A 16,448-nucleotide genomic window follows, 5' to 3' on the forward strand; every position below is an offset into this window, starting at 1 on the left:
TCAAGGACAAAAGACAATAAAATGTAAAGAAAAGAAAGTGAACTGTCCTCGATACAAACAAAACTTGCATGTAACTGCTTATTTCTTCGTCAAAATGAAATATGACGGACAATGGAATATATCTTAAACCTCATTTTTTGATATTATTGACATGGTCCAAAGAAACTGTAATTACGTATTGGAACCTTGATTTGCCGAAATCGCGCCTTTCTATATTTATCTTCATCAAGAACGTTCATACCCAAACAATTGAAATCCGAGGATGTATAAATACCCAAAATACGTTATGAGATATATGACCAAAAAGGATCATTAAAAGAATAGCCAAGGTCAAGAGTGGCTGAAGGAGTTTGAACTTTAATTTCTTAGAATTTCTCAATCTATCAACGGAGTATCACTACAAAAGTCAAAAAGTCTGAAAAGACCAGTTTTTGTCTGAATTTGCATGAATTTTTACTCGACATTCTTAATTTGTCTGAATAATTTTTAAAAATTCTTGACATAGTATGAATTTGTCTAATAAGGTTCTTGATTTTTCTTGACAAGTGTCTTGACAGTATGAACATTGTCTTAAAATTTCTCGACACTTCCTGTATCATCTGATAAGAGTCTGAATTAGTCTCGACCAATTCTTGACTGTCTTAAATTTGTCTCGATCTGTCTTGACATATTCTTGACATTCTTAATAATGTCTGAATATGTCTCGACATATTCTTGACATTCTAAATAATGTCTGAATATGTCTCGACACATTCTTGACAGTCTTAAATATGTCTTGACACTATCTCAACAGTATAAATTTCGCCTGAAATGTGAACAGACTTATTCTGCACTGTTTATGAAATTCTATTACTGTTATATACTCCTTTTTATTATGGCTAAACTAAACTTTGAAGAATCAAGGATTAATTTGGTATAGTAAGATACCCTTTTGGTGCAACTAAGTTGGAATACCCTGAATAATCCCCCATGTAGTTTAATTTTGATTTATTTTTATTAAACATTTAAGTAATTGTTTTCACTTGGAATATAAGTCGAAGGTATTGACCAACAGCATTTAGATTTTTGCCGTTCGCAAAACTGCCAGTCAAATTTGCTTTACTAAAATAGGTGTCTTGTATCTCTTTTGGACCCCACAATTCATCTTTTGGGTTTGTGTGGCTAAATAAAGAGGGGGGGGGGGGGTTTCGTTTAGGTCAAAGAATGTGTTCCCATCAAAAACCTTATTCATTTTTTAGAACAATCCAAAAACATTTTTTATTCAAATTTGAGTGTTGAATTTTATAATTTTTTATCAAAAATAAATATTTGTGATAACTCCTTCCTGAAAAGAAAAAAATGTTTAGATCTATATTATGCATGTCTGTTTGAGAACCATTTTATAAGACCGATGATTTCTATAGAAATCATTTCTATAGAAGTCATTGATGGGACCCATTATAAATACATTTTTTTTTATTATTCCTGGAGTAGATAATAATTTTCTTTTAATCTTTGGGAATTATTCAATTTGTTTTTATGTTAAAATAATTAACTTCATAATTTTGATGAAGAAAATCCACTTCAATTCAATTTTTTTTCATCAAAATGATGATTTTCATTTTCATCTATCAACAAACTTTTTAAATTGTAGTGGCATGGTCGGTTGATTACAGGTAAAGCAATAACTTCTATTTGACAGTTGCGTGTACTCTGGGGTGTGGAATACCTTAATTTTTTGGGGAACATCCTGTCCATGTGTTAATATATTCCAACAGATGACATTACACAAATTTTTTTTCTGTTAAATGAATGATTTGTATATCATCATAATTTGCTATTTATATAAACCACATTTTGGTATAATAATTATTTACCATATCAACATTGAATATTATGAATGTAGAATGAAATATGTCTACAGTATGATTGGTTTGAATCATTTAATTTATAAGATTTAGGAATCAAAATTTGTAATTATTTAAAAACCCACATTGAAATTGTTTTATATCAACACACCCACATTTGAATTATTTTATACTTTAGATTTCATAGCCATATTTGCATTTGTAAAAATATTTATATACCCCAATTTTCAATTATTTTACATGCCCAACTTTTATTTTTGTTGTAAAGAAGTGTAACTTGAAACAACAGTATATCATATAAAGAGAAATAAAGATTAAAGTTATATCATGAATATTGGTCATGATTTGTAAAACTCAGAACTGTCAAGTAAATTTAAGACACGATTCAAAATGTTCAGAATATGTCAAGCCATACTGAGAAAAAATAAGAATGTCGAGAACATGTCGAGAAATTTCAAGACAGTATTCAAATGTCAAGAATTTGTCAAGAAATTTTAAGACCATATTCAGAATGTCGAGAATATGTTGAGTAAATTTCATACAAATTTAATATAAATGAGAATTTGTCAAGAAAAATTAAGACACAAGTCATACTTTTGGAGAATGTCGAGTAAAAGTTCATGCAAATTGAGACAAAAACTGGTCTTTTCAGACTTTTAGACTTTTGTAGTGAATTTAAGAAAAGTGTTTTATAAATCATAACTTTGCAAATTCAGTGGTGTTAAACTGATAATCGTAACTGGAATTACGACGATCCCAATATGGCGACGGCAGAAATAGGTAAAATCTTTTCAGTCATTTTTCTCAAATGTGGCCCGTTGTTGTCAGGAGTTACTCAGCTGCAAGGTTTAATCTATACCATTACATCATATTTGAATCGTAACGGTGCACTATAATTGTCTAAGCGCTTAGAAAATTGACGTCGAAAAATTCGGGATGATAATCGTAATTCGATGGCATTTTTCTTGTTTGATAATCGTAATTTCTTTATGGGATAATAGTAACTGAAAAATAATAAATGTGTCTTCCAGCTTGTCAAAATAATTTAAATTCTTTCAAAGTTTCAATGTTCTTTTCGCGTTTATGGGTTTTTTTTGGAGGTGGGGAAAAAAAGGGGGGGGGGGGGGGTATTAGCATTATCCCATATCCCAAAAGTGCAATCCTTTCAAATGAAAGTTCCGTATATCACATTTCAATATGCCATATGTTTTGCCTCAAATATTGCATATATCCAAACGACTTTTAAATCAATAAAAAGGGCAAGTTAACCTCCCCTATCTCAATATTCCCTATACCACGGGGTGGCTGTGGGTTACTTCCTATATAAATATATAAGTTATAACATGGATCAGATTTTTGGTCTTCGGCAATATATGAAAGGGGATATTTTTTTTTAAATTTCAGCAGCACGCCAGAAGTGACACCACCCCTTCCCCCGTGCCTTATATAGACCTCATTTATCATAAGATCGCTGTCAGTTTTGAGTTCCCTGTTGTTTATATTCGGGGTTGGGTCCACAAACTGTGTAAAAGGGAAATGGGGGGGGGGGGGGGGGGGGGGGGGGGGTGGGGTGGGGTGGGGGAGGGGTGCTATAAACTGAACGTTTTTACTAAATTTCTGCGAAAAATTAACAAAATTTTCCATCAGTTACTTAACTGCATTATTGGATTTAACAGTTGATACTTTGATTGGTGGATATGAGTTTTCATTTTGCCCTTTTCCTTATATTTCAATAGAAATACATATAGTTTAATGTTGGAGTGAAATGTATCCCGGTTAAAATAGCCGTTCATATTTGTCAAGTGAATTCACTTTCGTTCTGTTTTACACTGATATTTTATATGATTTTAAAAATTAAATTCAAATATTTTGATTAAATACCCATGTATTTTAGGACGTTTCTTTAAACAGGGTGGATGGTAAAGGATCTAGAATAGTTACCAGTTTATTGTTACTATTGTTTATTGTTACTTGTGTTTATTGTTCCTTGTGTTTATTGTTCCTTGTGTTTATTGTTCCTGGTGTTTATTGTTCCTTGTGTTTATTGTTCTTTATTGTTCCTTGTGTTTATTGTTCCATGTGTTTATTGTTATTTGTGTTTATTGTTCCTTGTGTTTATTGTTCCATGTGTTTATTGTTACTTGTGTTTATTGTTACTTGTGTTTATGTGTTTATTGTTACTTGTGTTTATGTTTTTATTAGCCTTAACTAAATGGCGCGAATAGTCTTGCAAAGCATTTGAAGGACTGAATAAAGCACAAATATATATTATATATATATGTGTATTGGTCCTCACAAGGCATAATATGTAGATCATCACGGTCGAAACTGGTTTAACCCTTTCGGCGCCAAAACGACATTTTTGTCGTTTACCGCTAGCACGCCAAAACGACATTTTTGTCGCTTTTTAACAGATCCCACAAACCATTAAAAACGTATATAAAAAACATCATTTCACTGCCGAAACCATTATAATTTTGAAGGAAAATAACTGACATGGTTCTGTTATACAGATAAACCCTAAAAGTCCCAAATATATATTGAATTTTTGTGGTTGAAAACAATTTTTTTAGAGGCAAGGTGCAAATTTTTACACAAGCTATACACCAATTATAAACTTTGTATGCCTTTATTTATCAAATTAATTTAGTGAAATTAGTTCACATAGTTGACTGTAAAAAAAAAAATTGTTATTTTATTTTTAAATTGTAACGTTTATTCGAATGACGTCATCAAAACTGGTGCTGTGTGTGACGTTTATGCGTATAAAATTGGCAGGTGAGCTAGACCGAATCCAGGCCATATTACTAAGTTTGATGGGACAGCAAACTTATTTTTATCTACATAAAGTTATCTTTCTTCTTATTAAATTGGTGTTGTTAAAATTTATAGTTATGTTCTGAGATATCGAAATGTCAGTGACGGTCATGAAGTTGCTAAGCATTTTTATAGTATTTATGGGCTATACAACTTTTTACACATTCAAAAAGGTGTGACATTTGTTTTCAAGTCCGTATTTAAATAGAATACCAAACAATATTTCTTTTTAACTCTAAACATGAAGAAATCATGATGACATTTGTTTAAATTTTCTCCCATATTTTGTGACGGTCCTAGTTGCTGGAGTTTTCAGTATTTTAACATAGTTCGCATATGGCAAAATTTGGGGTAATTTGCTAATTTGCATAGCGGCCATTTTGCCTTATCATGACGGCAGCCATTACAATAGGATTATATAAGCCCTTTTAATAAAAATGCCAATATGCAAATACCTATGTCGAATGAACAATTTGTTCGCATATAGGTGAATTGTACATGTTTTTTTGGCTTCTGTCCGTGTACAAATGGACATTGTCTACTCTGAAATCTTTCGGCCTTTTTAGTTTAAAAATCGGAAGCGTAACCATTGTGTAATTGCTATATAAGATCAAATAAAATGACTTAAAATCGTAAAATAGCAAGATTCAAAACAGAAATACACATGATGGAAGATATTGTTCATGATTTGTTCGCATATAGGGAAACACCTTGTAGGTTGAATTTTAAAGTTAAATAACTTTTAACTTACCTGCTTTCTTAAGTTTTCGGCCAAATTCTTTTAAAAACATGATGATTTCAACCTTCCCATTTCGTAAAAAGTCAAATTTTAAGCATTTTCCCTTAGAATTACACAGCATTTTTGTAAATATCCGTCAAAGGAAGTTTTTAAAGATACATTAGTTTTAGATACATGACGGAAAAGGACTGGATTATCCGCAAATCTATTATAAATTATATTTTCAATCTTAAGCTTAGGGAAGTAATTTGATCAAAAGGGACAAAGTCACGTGGTGCAAATGATTTAAATAAAAGTACCTTTGATTTTGCCATATGGTGTTTCCCCATTTACAAATTTATTGAAGCTGGTCCCCTTTCCAATTTTATGATATATACTAGTATGTAGCTGTTTACATTAGAACTGTTAATCATATATGCACAAAAAGAAATGTCATAGGATGTGGGAACGTTTTCGTGATTAATTCATCACCATATTTTCATCATATGCTATTAGATAGACGTTTTTCGTGTCAATACCAATCAAACACTATCCAGTTACGATTATCTTCTTATTTATTAATACCGAGATTACGATTATCATTTTTGCGAGTTACGATTATCATCCCGAATTTTTCGACGGCAATTTTCTAAGCGCTTAGACAATTATAGTGCACCGTTACGATTCAAATATGATGTAATGGTATAGAAAAACCTTGCAGCTGAGTAACTCTTGACAACAACGGGCTACATTTGAGAAAAATGACTGAAAAGATTTTACCTATTTCTGCCGTCGCCATATTTGGATCGTCGTAATTCCAGTTACGATTATCAGTTTAACACCAGTGAAATTGCGTGCATCCGAAGCGCTTTTGTAGATTTACTTTCAACAGTAAATAAATCACACGGAAATAAACTAAATATAGTGCTTAACTCTTGAAATTATATGAATGACTATGATTTGATAAATGAAATAACTGTTTTATCCTACACAAACAAAATCCCGTACAGAAACATGATCTTAACAACACATCTGTTACCTCCGAATTGAATACAATGCCTTCAGGTTTGAAATTAAAAATTCGCGGTTAAGAGTTGCTCTTTATGACCGTTTTGTTACAGTAGACCTAGATATTGTCTAATACCGAGAACGTGTATGTGAAGAAAAGACGGAAATATCATTCACATACAAAAATTAAAGGATTAGTTCAGTGTGGTAGTTTGATGGATTAAGAAATTTCGAAATTGACCAATTAGAATCCAGAAAAGCTCGAGGCATTTATGTTTTTCCGTGATTGTTAGATGAATTAAAATAGTTTAATTTTCGAATTTCCGAAATATATTTCTAGCCAATTTGTTGAAAATTATCCTTGCAGTTTCAGAAAGAACGTAAACGGTACTAATTTTACTGCACCAAATGCGCATTTCGACAATTAATGTCTCTTCAGTGATGCTCGAGGCCAAAACATTTGAAAATCTAAAACTTATTAAAAAATCGAAGAGCTGATAAAACCAAAAATAACAAAAAGTATAAGGTTCAATGGAAACCTGTATGGTATTATTGGCACAATTATTGAGTTATACACACTTACATGATTTTAAAAGGTTTAGTCTTGCAGTTTAAAGTAGGAAACATTTCAATTATTGACCGATCAGAATCAATATTTTCCTCTTACGGTCATGTCTTTCGCCCATTGGAAAAAATTTATATAATTTGTAAAGAACCCATACACACATTATTCTTCGAAGTCTAGTTTACATGGAGTCGGTAATTTCAGAAGAGAAGATTTGAATAGGAACAGCTAATGCTATGATGACGAACACCGATATCAGGCAATATTTTACACCTGTCTTATGACCTGTCTTATGACCAAGCAGAGCTAATAACAGTTTTTGGTCATTTTTATCTTAAAAAAAAAAAAAAACAACAGTAACTAAAAATTCTTATACTTAATGCAGCATAGTCTTTGCTTCGGTTCACAAAATCATAAACACCGACGTTCAATACAAAACAAAACAAAATATATATACAAGGAAAATACTTACTAAAAATTAATTAAGATCAAAACAATTATTTTTTAACTCAGCGCCTTATTGCATGTCTTAAATGATTTATTTAGAAGACACAAAATTATAGAATACCAATATTTATCTGTAGCCTGTTTACGTAGTTCACCTTTTTAATATTGATGACTGATTCATGCTGCCATTCTTCTTCAATCGTGCGAAAGATGTAGTCCTTAGTGCGATGTAAAGAATTTAGCATGACAAATGGAAAATTCAATAGCAGTGTTTATAAATAGTTTGAAATTTATCGGCCTATTTCGTTAATAATAGAAAATGTCCTGTTAGGATAAATGAAAACGAAATTCAATTTATTTCTTTTGTTTATTGCCAGGATGAATGCGTATATGCTGTTGTGCTATTTTCACTAGTGATTTCACGTATCTGTGATTTTTGTATGTTATATTGCTTTAGTAGTATTTCTGCTGCTTCTTTTTTCGGTTTTTTAGACTGTTTCGTCTCCGGAAACTTTTTAGACTATTTACCGGATTTGTAATAACATAAGCAACACGACAGGTGCCACATGTGGAGCAGGATCTGCTAACCCTTCCGGAGCACCTGAGATTACCCCCAGTTTTTGGTGGGGTTCGTGTTACTTAGTCTTTAGTTTTCTATGTTGTGTCATCTGTACTATTATTTGTCTGTTTGTTTTTTAATTTTGGCCATGGCGTTGTCAGTTTGTTTTCGATCTATGAGTTTGACTGTCCCTCTGGTATCTTTCGTCCCTCTTTTAAAGATTTTTTTATGAAGAAGATTATTTTGAAATTCTTGATTCTTGAAAAACTCTATTGATTTGTGTAGATTAAGGACCACAAATCCCAAGCTCCCCATTGAACATGGTAGATGGAATAACATGGTTAGACATAATAGACTTTGTATTTTATGTTACAAAAATGAGACTTTGAAGAAAACAGGAAACTTTGTATGTCACATTATTATTTTAAAAATGCAAATATTATTAAATACAAGGAGATTATGTCTTCAAAAGCAAATTAGAATTGATAAAACTTTTTAAATTCATAAAGATTATCAACACAGGTATATGTGCTCCTGTCTAAATTGCAATTCATATATTGTCTCAGCAATTTTATTGTTTGTTCTGTCATATTGTACATATTGTACATAAATGTCTTCTTAAAGATATATAAATAACATAATTATAGCGCTAACGCTCGTATTTACTCCTGAAGTTAAGGATTATCATTCTCTTACAAACACTTTCATTGTAATTCAATCATGAAGCTGAACTATATATAAAATAACACGTGCCTTTGATATGTATTCATCCCCGTTGAATAAATGGACCAAATCATGATTGCCATAGATGTTTTACTACACTTACTACGATATTTACAAACGATTAACGTGTATATCTTAATGATATAACTGAAGTGCTCTGGTGAGTTTTATGTGATTTATACTTTGTAGGATATTATATGTTTTGTATATAATAAATTGTAAAGCTTAAATAAATCTTGTTATATGTTGTACATGTAATACGTAAGTCAATGTTAATGAGTTTCTGAGCTACCATATTTAGACCAGTGCCTTAGCTGTTTAGCCTGCTACGCTACCATTACCTTGACCATTCAGCTAGCTGCGCTGCCAGTATAATTATTTTGTAACTCGACACCCGAGTTGACAGATCTTATAATTTACCTATAACAAAACACATAGTGTTGACCTGCAGATAAATGTTTTTTACTTATGGGACACACCCACCCGTCCCGTAACAAGACCACACTTTGTACTAGATCGACCTGCTGATTTTTAGACATGCTTATTCGCAAGGTAACATTCAGCATGTCACTTTACTCGTACACATTTTTCTGACTCTGAACAAACCAGTCCTTACAATTACTCTAAAATGCCATGTGCTTAGCGGAGAAACAGTAATTGCAAATTTGTAAGTATCTCGTGTAACACAGTTGTCGATAGAATCCACGACCTCAGGGTAAGCACGCTTCCACGAGACCACTGAGGCGGTCTAACCAAAAAGGAAAATAAAATTAGTACTGAAGTCCGTCTTATCATTCTAATAAAATAAAGTGAATAAAATCAAAAGAAAATGAGACTCAACTAGAATTGAAAATTGCATACACTTTTATTAGTGTATATTGTATATTTAATAGCATTTTGTTAAATTAAGGTAGTTTTAAAAAAAAAAAAAGCTGTAATATCATCGCCATAAAGACCAAAGAACAACATGAACAAAGATATGACCAATTACAGTTCACTATACAACTTCTAACAATGCGCAAAAAGTAAGCTATATAAGACCCCCGTATGAACAAATGTAAAACAATTCAAAAGAGAAAACATCCTTTAGAATTTTCCTTTTTTATCACACCAACATGTTCTCGTCCTGATTAAAAACTTTTAAAACCTAATTCTAGAGTCCATTATATTAATACGTACTTTGTACGAATAAAGCAAAGGTGATATGGTGATGTGGTGATCCGAATATTTTCAAAGAAAAACATACATGTATATAAATTTCAAAGCACTTTTATGTGTACCCATAAGATAATATGCCAGAAATGACCCTCCCATGTACAAATGTCGGGTGATGCATATATATCGAGACGTTTACCCTGTCGACGCATCCGGTCTCGCTTCTTTGCAATTCATGCGATTTCTTCAGTGTTTGTTTGGAACCTTGATTTATATCGATTTGAACCTCGGTAAACTACAGTTGCCTAGATTAACAAAATGATAAGCATTATTATGTTTTGTAAAAAAAAACGCAATTTTTACTTTATAAACAAAAGCACCAAAAATTAAATACTGTTGTACAATCATTTTAGTTTTGACTTAAATCATTACAACGAGAATCAAATTGTGTTACTTTATTATTAAATGAACACATTTAAGTGCAGAAATGACACACTTATATTGGGAAATATGTCCCCTCGCAGAATATCATATTGCATTTGCAAGCTCGTGCAATATAATATTCTTCTCCAGATAATATTCAATAAGTTCAGTGCATAACCCTATATTCAGTGTATGTAATGTGCGAATCCTAAAATGTCATTTTTACTGTATCCGTGATGAATTTCTGATGTAGAATGATAATTAACAGACGACAAATTCAAGATTTTTGAATAAAATAAGAAATCATATATAATGTGTACTGTTTTTATAAATTCATGATATAGGTATGAGATGCGGACGGGTTCTCATCGCGCCTACAGCCATCCAGGTGCAAAACTGATACACACATAGATAAGTATTAAGAATAGTTCACGAACAGAGCGTGCAAGAGATTTAAAAGTAGCAGTTAAGTTTCATTTGCAGAAAAATGTACCTTTTAACATAATTATTAATGTTGTTTAACTTAAAACAGGTTTTGTTATTCAGCTTGTTGATATTGAATCAAATTCCACTATGCTGTTTTCGTTATGCGATTCATAAAATTGAGAATGGAAATGGGGAATGTGTCAAAGAGACAACAACCAGACCATAGAACAGACAACAGCAGAAGGTCACCAACAGGTCTTCAATGTAGCGAGAAATTCCCGATTCATGTTTACTGTCGAACAATGATACTAGATTTTCATTTTCACTGTAGGGCGATTCATTTCTATTGTATATGCGATGCATTTCACAGAAGGAAATTAATTAATTTCATTATATAAAGTCTTAATTCAGCCGACTCTCTAACAAAATGTATGAAGTCAGAATGATTGATTATATATGCATACTTAGTGAGTTGAAGTCTGAGGTAATATATCAATAAATTCCTTAAACATGGTATTTATTGCTAATATAGTCAATTCTATTTTCTCAAATATTTTGTCCTGATCTATATGTAGGATAAAATTTAATCTTTCCTATGACACGTCATCATTAAATACATATATCTTGGACAGTTAAGCCAATCCACGTCACCGGAAAAGCAAAGTTTCTGTTTCGGTCTAAATCTACATCGCATACTAATAAATTAAACGTCATTAGAGCTAATTTCCTAATGCTTGTAGTTAAAAGGTGTGGTTGGCCTTGATTGTGTAAATGTTGCCTAATCATTGTAATTAAGATTGAGCAAACGTTTATACAAACAAAACAAGCAAGCCAACCAAACCTTTAAATTACAAGCGTTAGGAAAATAGCTCTAATGAATTCATTTGAGACAACAAAGAGCATTCACAGAACGATCACAAAACGATCTTCATTTCACGATTGAATGATTGGAAACGTTTTCATCTTTCACAAATAATTGACGATTGGATGACTGGATAATTGATATTTATCGTGTTACAAATAAACCAATACGCAATTGTGAGTATACAAAGAAATATTAAAAACAGTTAATTGTTACATGTTTAAATGGTTCTGTACCACCGCCGTACAGTTGATTCCGGACGTTAATCGCTACATCGCAAAGTAATGTTTGTAGATATACCGTTCTTATATTTACACCACAGACTAATTGACTAACTGTTCAGTTAAGTATTCAATGTTTATGAAACAAAGTTTACTGCTCCTGGCAGCATTGTATATCATTTATATTACATGAACACCATGTGACTATTTTAAATAGACAGGTCTGTGAATTACTTGTAAACATCGCGAAACGAACACTATGTGTAACTCAAACTTGATTAAACTACAAATAGAGCATAGTTGGTTGGCTCTTTCACTAAATGCGACCGTGTATTTTGTGCTTTGTTGTTGTTAAAATACATAATACGAATGAGAAACCCGTTGTTTTAATTTTATTTGAAGACATTTACTTGAAAAACTGACCTCAGAATTTTGACACTGTACGATTCATTCTCTTTGTAGTTTGTTTTCTTTCTTTAGTACATTCTTGTACTGTACGTTGTGCAAAAGCCTGTCAATACGGTAGAAATATATATGACACGGCGTGACAAATGTTCAAAGCTTTTTTAAGCGAGTTATAAAACTTTTCAAAAGAAAATTTGTCGTAGAAAAACGTTATATTTATGGATGTTCTGCTCCAGTAAATTTTCGGATTCATGACAAGCTAATAGCAAACTCACCAACAATATTTGAATATTCATGATATGAACGTTGTTATACCCGTGTATATTCTAGTAAGCATCTACGACTAGCTTGCATTTCAAATTGTAAATATCATCAATATTAAAGTCATTTAAAAACTATTTTCAGTTGTTGTATGTCGAATAATCATATAAAACGACAATGAAAATTCATCGCACTTCCAAAAATTCCACATCAGAAATGATTGCTCTTACATTGATAATTCATCGCATCTATAGTTAAAATGAATCGCATTCAGTAATCAATATTATGGATTCTGCTGCTTAAATAACACTTTTTTGGACTTTAATCCTGTTATTATACATTAAAAAGTTATATTCTAATGAAATTCTGTTAAAACATACATTCAAATCTATTATTTAGTATTTTCAAAAAGTAAACAAACGTAGTTTTTCCCATCATCCTTTATTCTACAATAGACATTCGCACTTTATATACACTGATATCATAAATATGTACGATTCAACAACAAGACAAACAAAAACGATAAAGCAGAAAGGAAGGATCAAAACATACCCAAAAAATATTTAAAACATTACCTTTATAGATCCCTTATAATTTGCAACAATTGATTTACATCCAAACAATGGTGTTGCGATATAAAACGATGTAGATTATCTATATTTATTTAAGCCTGTTTGCGTTAACAATCTTAATGAATATTCATGACTTCTTTCTTCCTCAGTCGCATGAAAAATAGTTTTCAGTTAAAGAAATGAATTTAACATAGTAATGGAAAGTGAAATAAATCAAGTTAAAAATAGTTAAGAATTGATTAGTGTATTTTTATATATGATAATAAGTCTCCTGTTGGTATAAAGTAAAAAGATTTCGAAAGTTTTTTACATTTGCGGACAAGATGCATGCATTTCTCATTGTACTATCGGGTAAGTTTAAAAACATTCACATAAGCACTTATCTGTTCTGCCAAAAAATACAGTTCATATTATAATAAAAAAAAAAGCAGAACAAACATATTTAATTTTACTTGATTTACGATAGCGTTTTCCGTTTCTCTTCTACTTTTGCCTTTTAAATGTTAACCGATTATCTTTCGCCTCTCTTTTTTTTATATTCGTGAGAAAAGTTATGGAAAAAAAGTATTATTGAAATCCGCTTATTGTGAAATAAAACGAAAACATATTTCAAATTTTATTTCTTATATCAGTATTTTATATATATTAAAACATTAAAAACACAAACTGATAGCAATGCATCGTTTAAATTAATTTGTTGTAAAAAATCCAAATATACTATTAAAAGATAAATTAACCCTTTTGCACTCATTACAAGAACAACCATGCAATTTTTCGGTATTCTGCTGGAAGCAATTGTATATTTCTACTTTTAAAACATTAGCTAGAATTAATCTTGTACAGATTTCATAAACAAACAAAAGTTAAGTATACCGCAGTCAGAGAATAGTATGAAAGTTAAGTTTTGTTCTTGTAATGTTAATTTTTGGATTTTCTTTAACAATTTCTTTAAATCAAATGAAAAAGGTCAGTCTTCAATTTTCGGATATCCCTGTTTAGTGATACAAAGAGTATAATAAATTATACAAAAATTAGTCTACACTGATGTTAATATATAAATGCCGGGATCCTAAAGACTTCTGTGATACTTATAATCTGTAAACTCGTCAGCAGACTGGTCCGCATGTATCTAAAGAAAAGAGAAGCGAAGGGTCCAGTTTGACATCAAATTTCAATGAAAACTTCAACCTTAATTTTGATCTTCACATAAGATAGGACTAACAATTGAGCTTAACAAAATAATGAATTAAAGTCCGTTTTATTGATTACAGTATCATTTTAGTCATCAGATGTTAAAGGTCAAATCAAAATGACAAATTGGTGTTAAAAAAAGCATTTTGTCTTAAAGAATGGGTCAACAGCGCTACCTTTGACTACTCATTTTTTTCTAGCAGTTTGGCTTCCACAACAAAAAACGCTTTCAATGTAAATATCATATTCGTTGGAAGTTGCACACGATAATTTTTGTGGTGAATTTGCTCACTTGGCAATTTTTGTGTTCTGATTCTGGACTAAATGAACCATTCTCCCTATACGCGAAAGGGTCTCAGATTTGAAAAGGTTATGTCAAAGATTTATAATTTTGTTTTTATTTGCTATGAAGGCTTAATTCTGATATTTGAATAATTTTGGTCTATATAAGGTATTTTGTTACTAATCTTTTACGTCCATCTCTTTTCAATGAAATAAAGGATACAATAGGCATGTTGTAGGTTTTGCTATAGGCACCAATTATGCCCCTCTATTAGTAGACTTTCCCTATGTTGTTATGAATCACAGTTTATGGTCAAACTTAGTAAAGATAATACCACCAAGTTAGTATGCTCTGCCTTGATTGTGATTATAAGCTTCACATGAGTGAACGTGTGTAAATATCTGTTATTCCAAGATTAAATATATCATCAAATTAGCGGAATTCCTACTGTTACTTATTGCACATCTCTAATTGTCGATCGTTTTTTTTACTGTTAAGAATCTGCTTTCATGGGAAAAAAATTTCCAAAAGAACTTCAGCTTAGTAGGGCTATATATAAACAGTCAATATTTTACATTTTAGAAATAGTTGTAATGAAACAAAAGAGAAACATTGAAACACTAATATATGCCAAAAGAAACGACTTCAACTTCCCTTTTTGGATGACAATGTTCCTCTTACAACATCATATGACGTGTATATTATACAACTTTTTAGGTAGAATGTGTTCTTACGAAGTTGAATGAGCGTAATCTTGTATTAGAACAAAAGTTATTTTTTTCACTATTGAAATTCGTACAATATCTATACTATTAAACGAGAAGACTTCATTTTGTGTGTCGCTTCTCTTCCTTCCACAATGAATTAATCATCATGCCTCTGTGTCCTATAGGTACCATGCATAGTCGCATTTGTCATCCTCGCTTATGATTATTGCGTTTGGGTTATTTTGGGAGTAAAACGAAAAAAAGGCGTCCGGATATTGTTTCCGTCATCGGACGGACTTTTAAGTCATAGACAAGACTTCCGCTTAGGACTGATTAAAATTATGTGTACACATAATTTTCATAGGTACTTGGGGACAGGACAACTATTTTCGTGTTTTTTTCTGTATACTATGAACATACATATACTATAAACAAAGTACCATTTGCTATTTACTATCAATTCCAAGTTAACCTTCTACGGCAGTCACTGATATATTATGTAGAGAGTCTCTTGGAATTGATAGTAAAATAGCAAATACACTTTATTTACAGTATATATATATTCGTAGTATTAGAAAACGCGAAAATAATTGAAATAACCAGAAAACAAAAAATAACGGCATTGAAAAAAGGGATGGCAAAAAAAAACTGTCCTGTCCCCAAGTACCACCGTGCCAAGTACCTATGACTTTTGATACCTTTCCTGAAATTCTCGAGTCATAAAATCTTTTACAAAAACTCATCCTACAACAGTTTACATACTTTCAACCACGCTCTAAACAAGGATTCTCACTATACAAATCCTTGCTCTAAATGCCCGCGATTTCGCGGGTGTGTTCTATTGTATTTTGAATCGAAAACATTTTTGTTTCAGGTATTTTTGGCCTAGGCAGCTGCACACCTGATTTACTTTGGCCATTAAACAATGATACATATACGTCAGAAATCATCAATAATTCACCATTTCAAGATCGAACTTCCGGATGCAATATTGAATTCGCACAAGATATGCCACTTGATTTTCCAAACCTGGGTGTTTCTATTGTAGACGGGGATGTGATCGATGTTAGAATTGAAGATATCATTGATACTTCAGGAAAGGATTACGCATTTTCGGGATGGTTTAAGGCATTAAGTCCAGATGGCGCTTTATTTCACTATCGAAGTGATGATCAGACTGGAGACTTCAATGAATTAAAAGCAGTATTGGTATCGCAGACAATAAACCTGACTAGAAATTTAAAAACTTCCCACGATA

This window comes from Mytilus californianus, unplaced genomic scaffold (genome assembly GCF_021869535.1).
Source record: "Mytilus californianus isolate M0D057914Y unplaced genomic scaffold, xbMytCali1.0.p SCAF_1, whole genome shotgun sequence".
Classification (NCBI taxonomy): domain Eukaryota; kingdom Metazoa; phylum Mollusca; class Bivalvia; order Mytilida; family Mytilidae; genus Mytilus; species Mytilus californianus.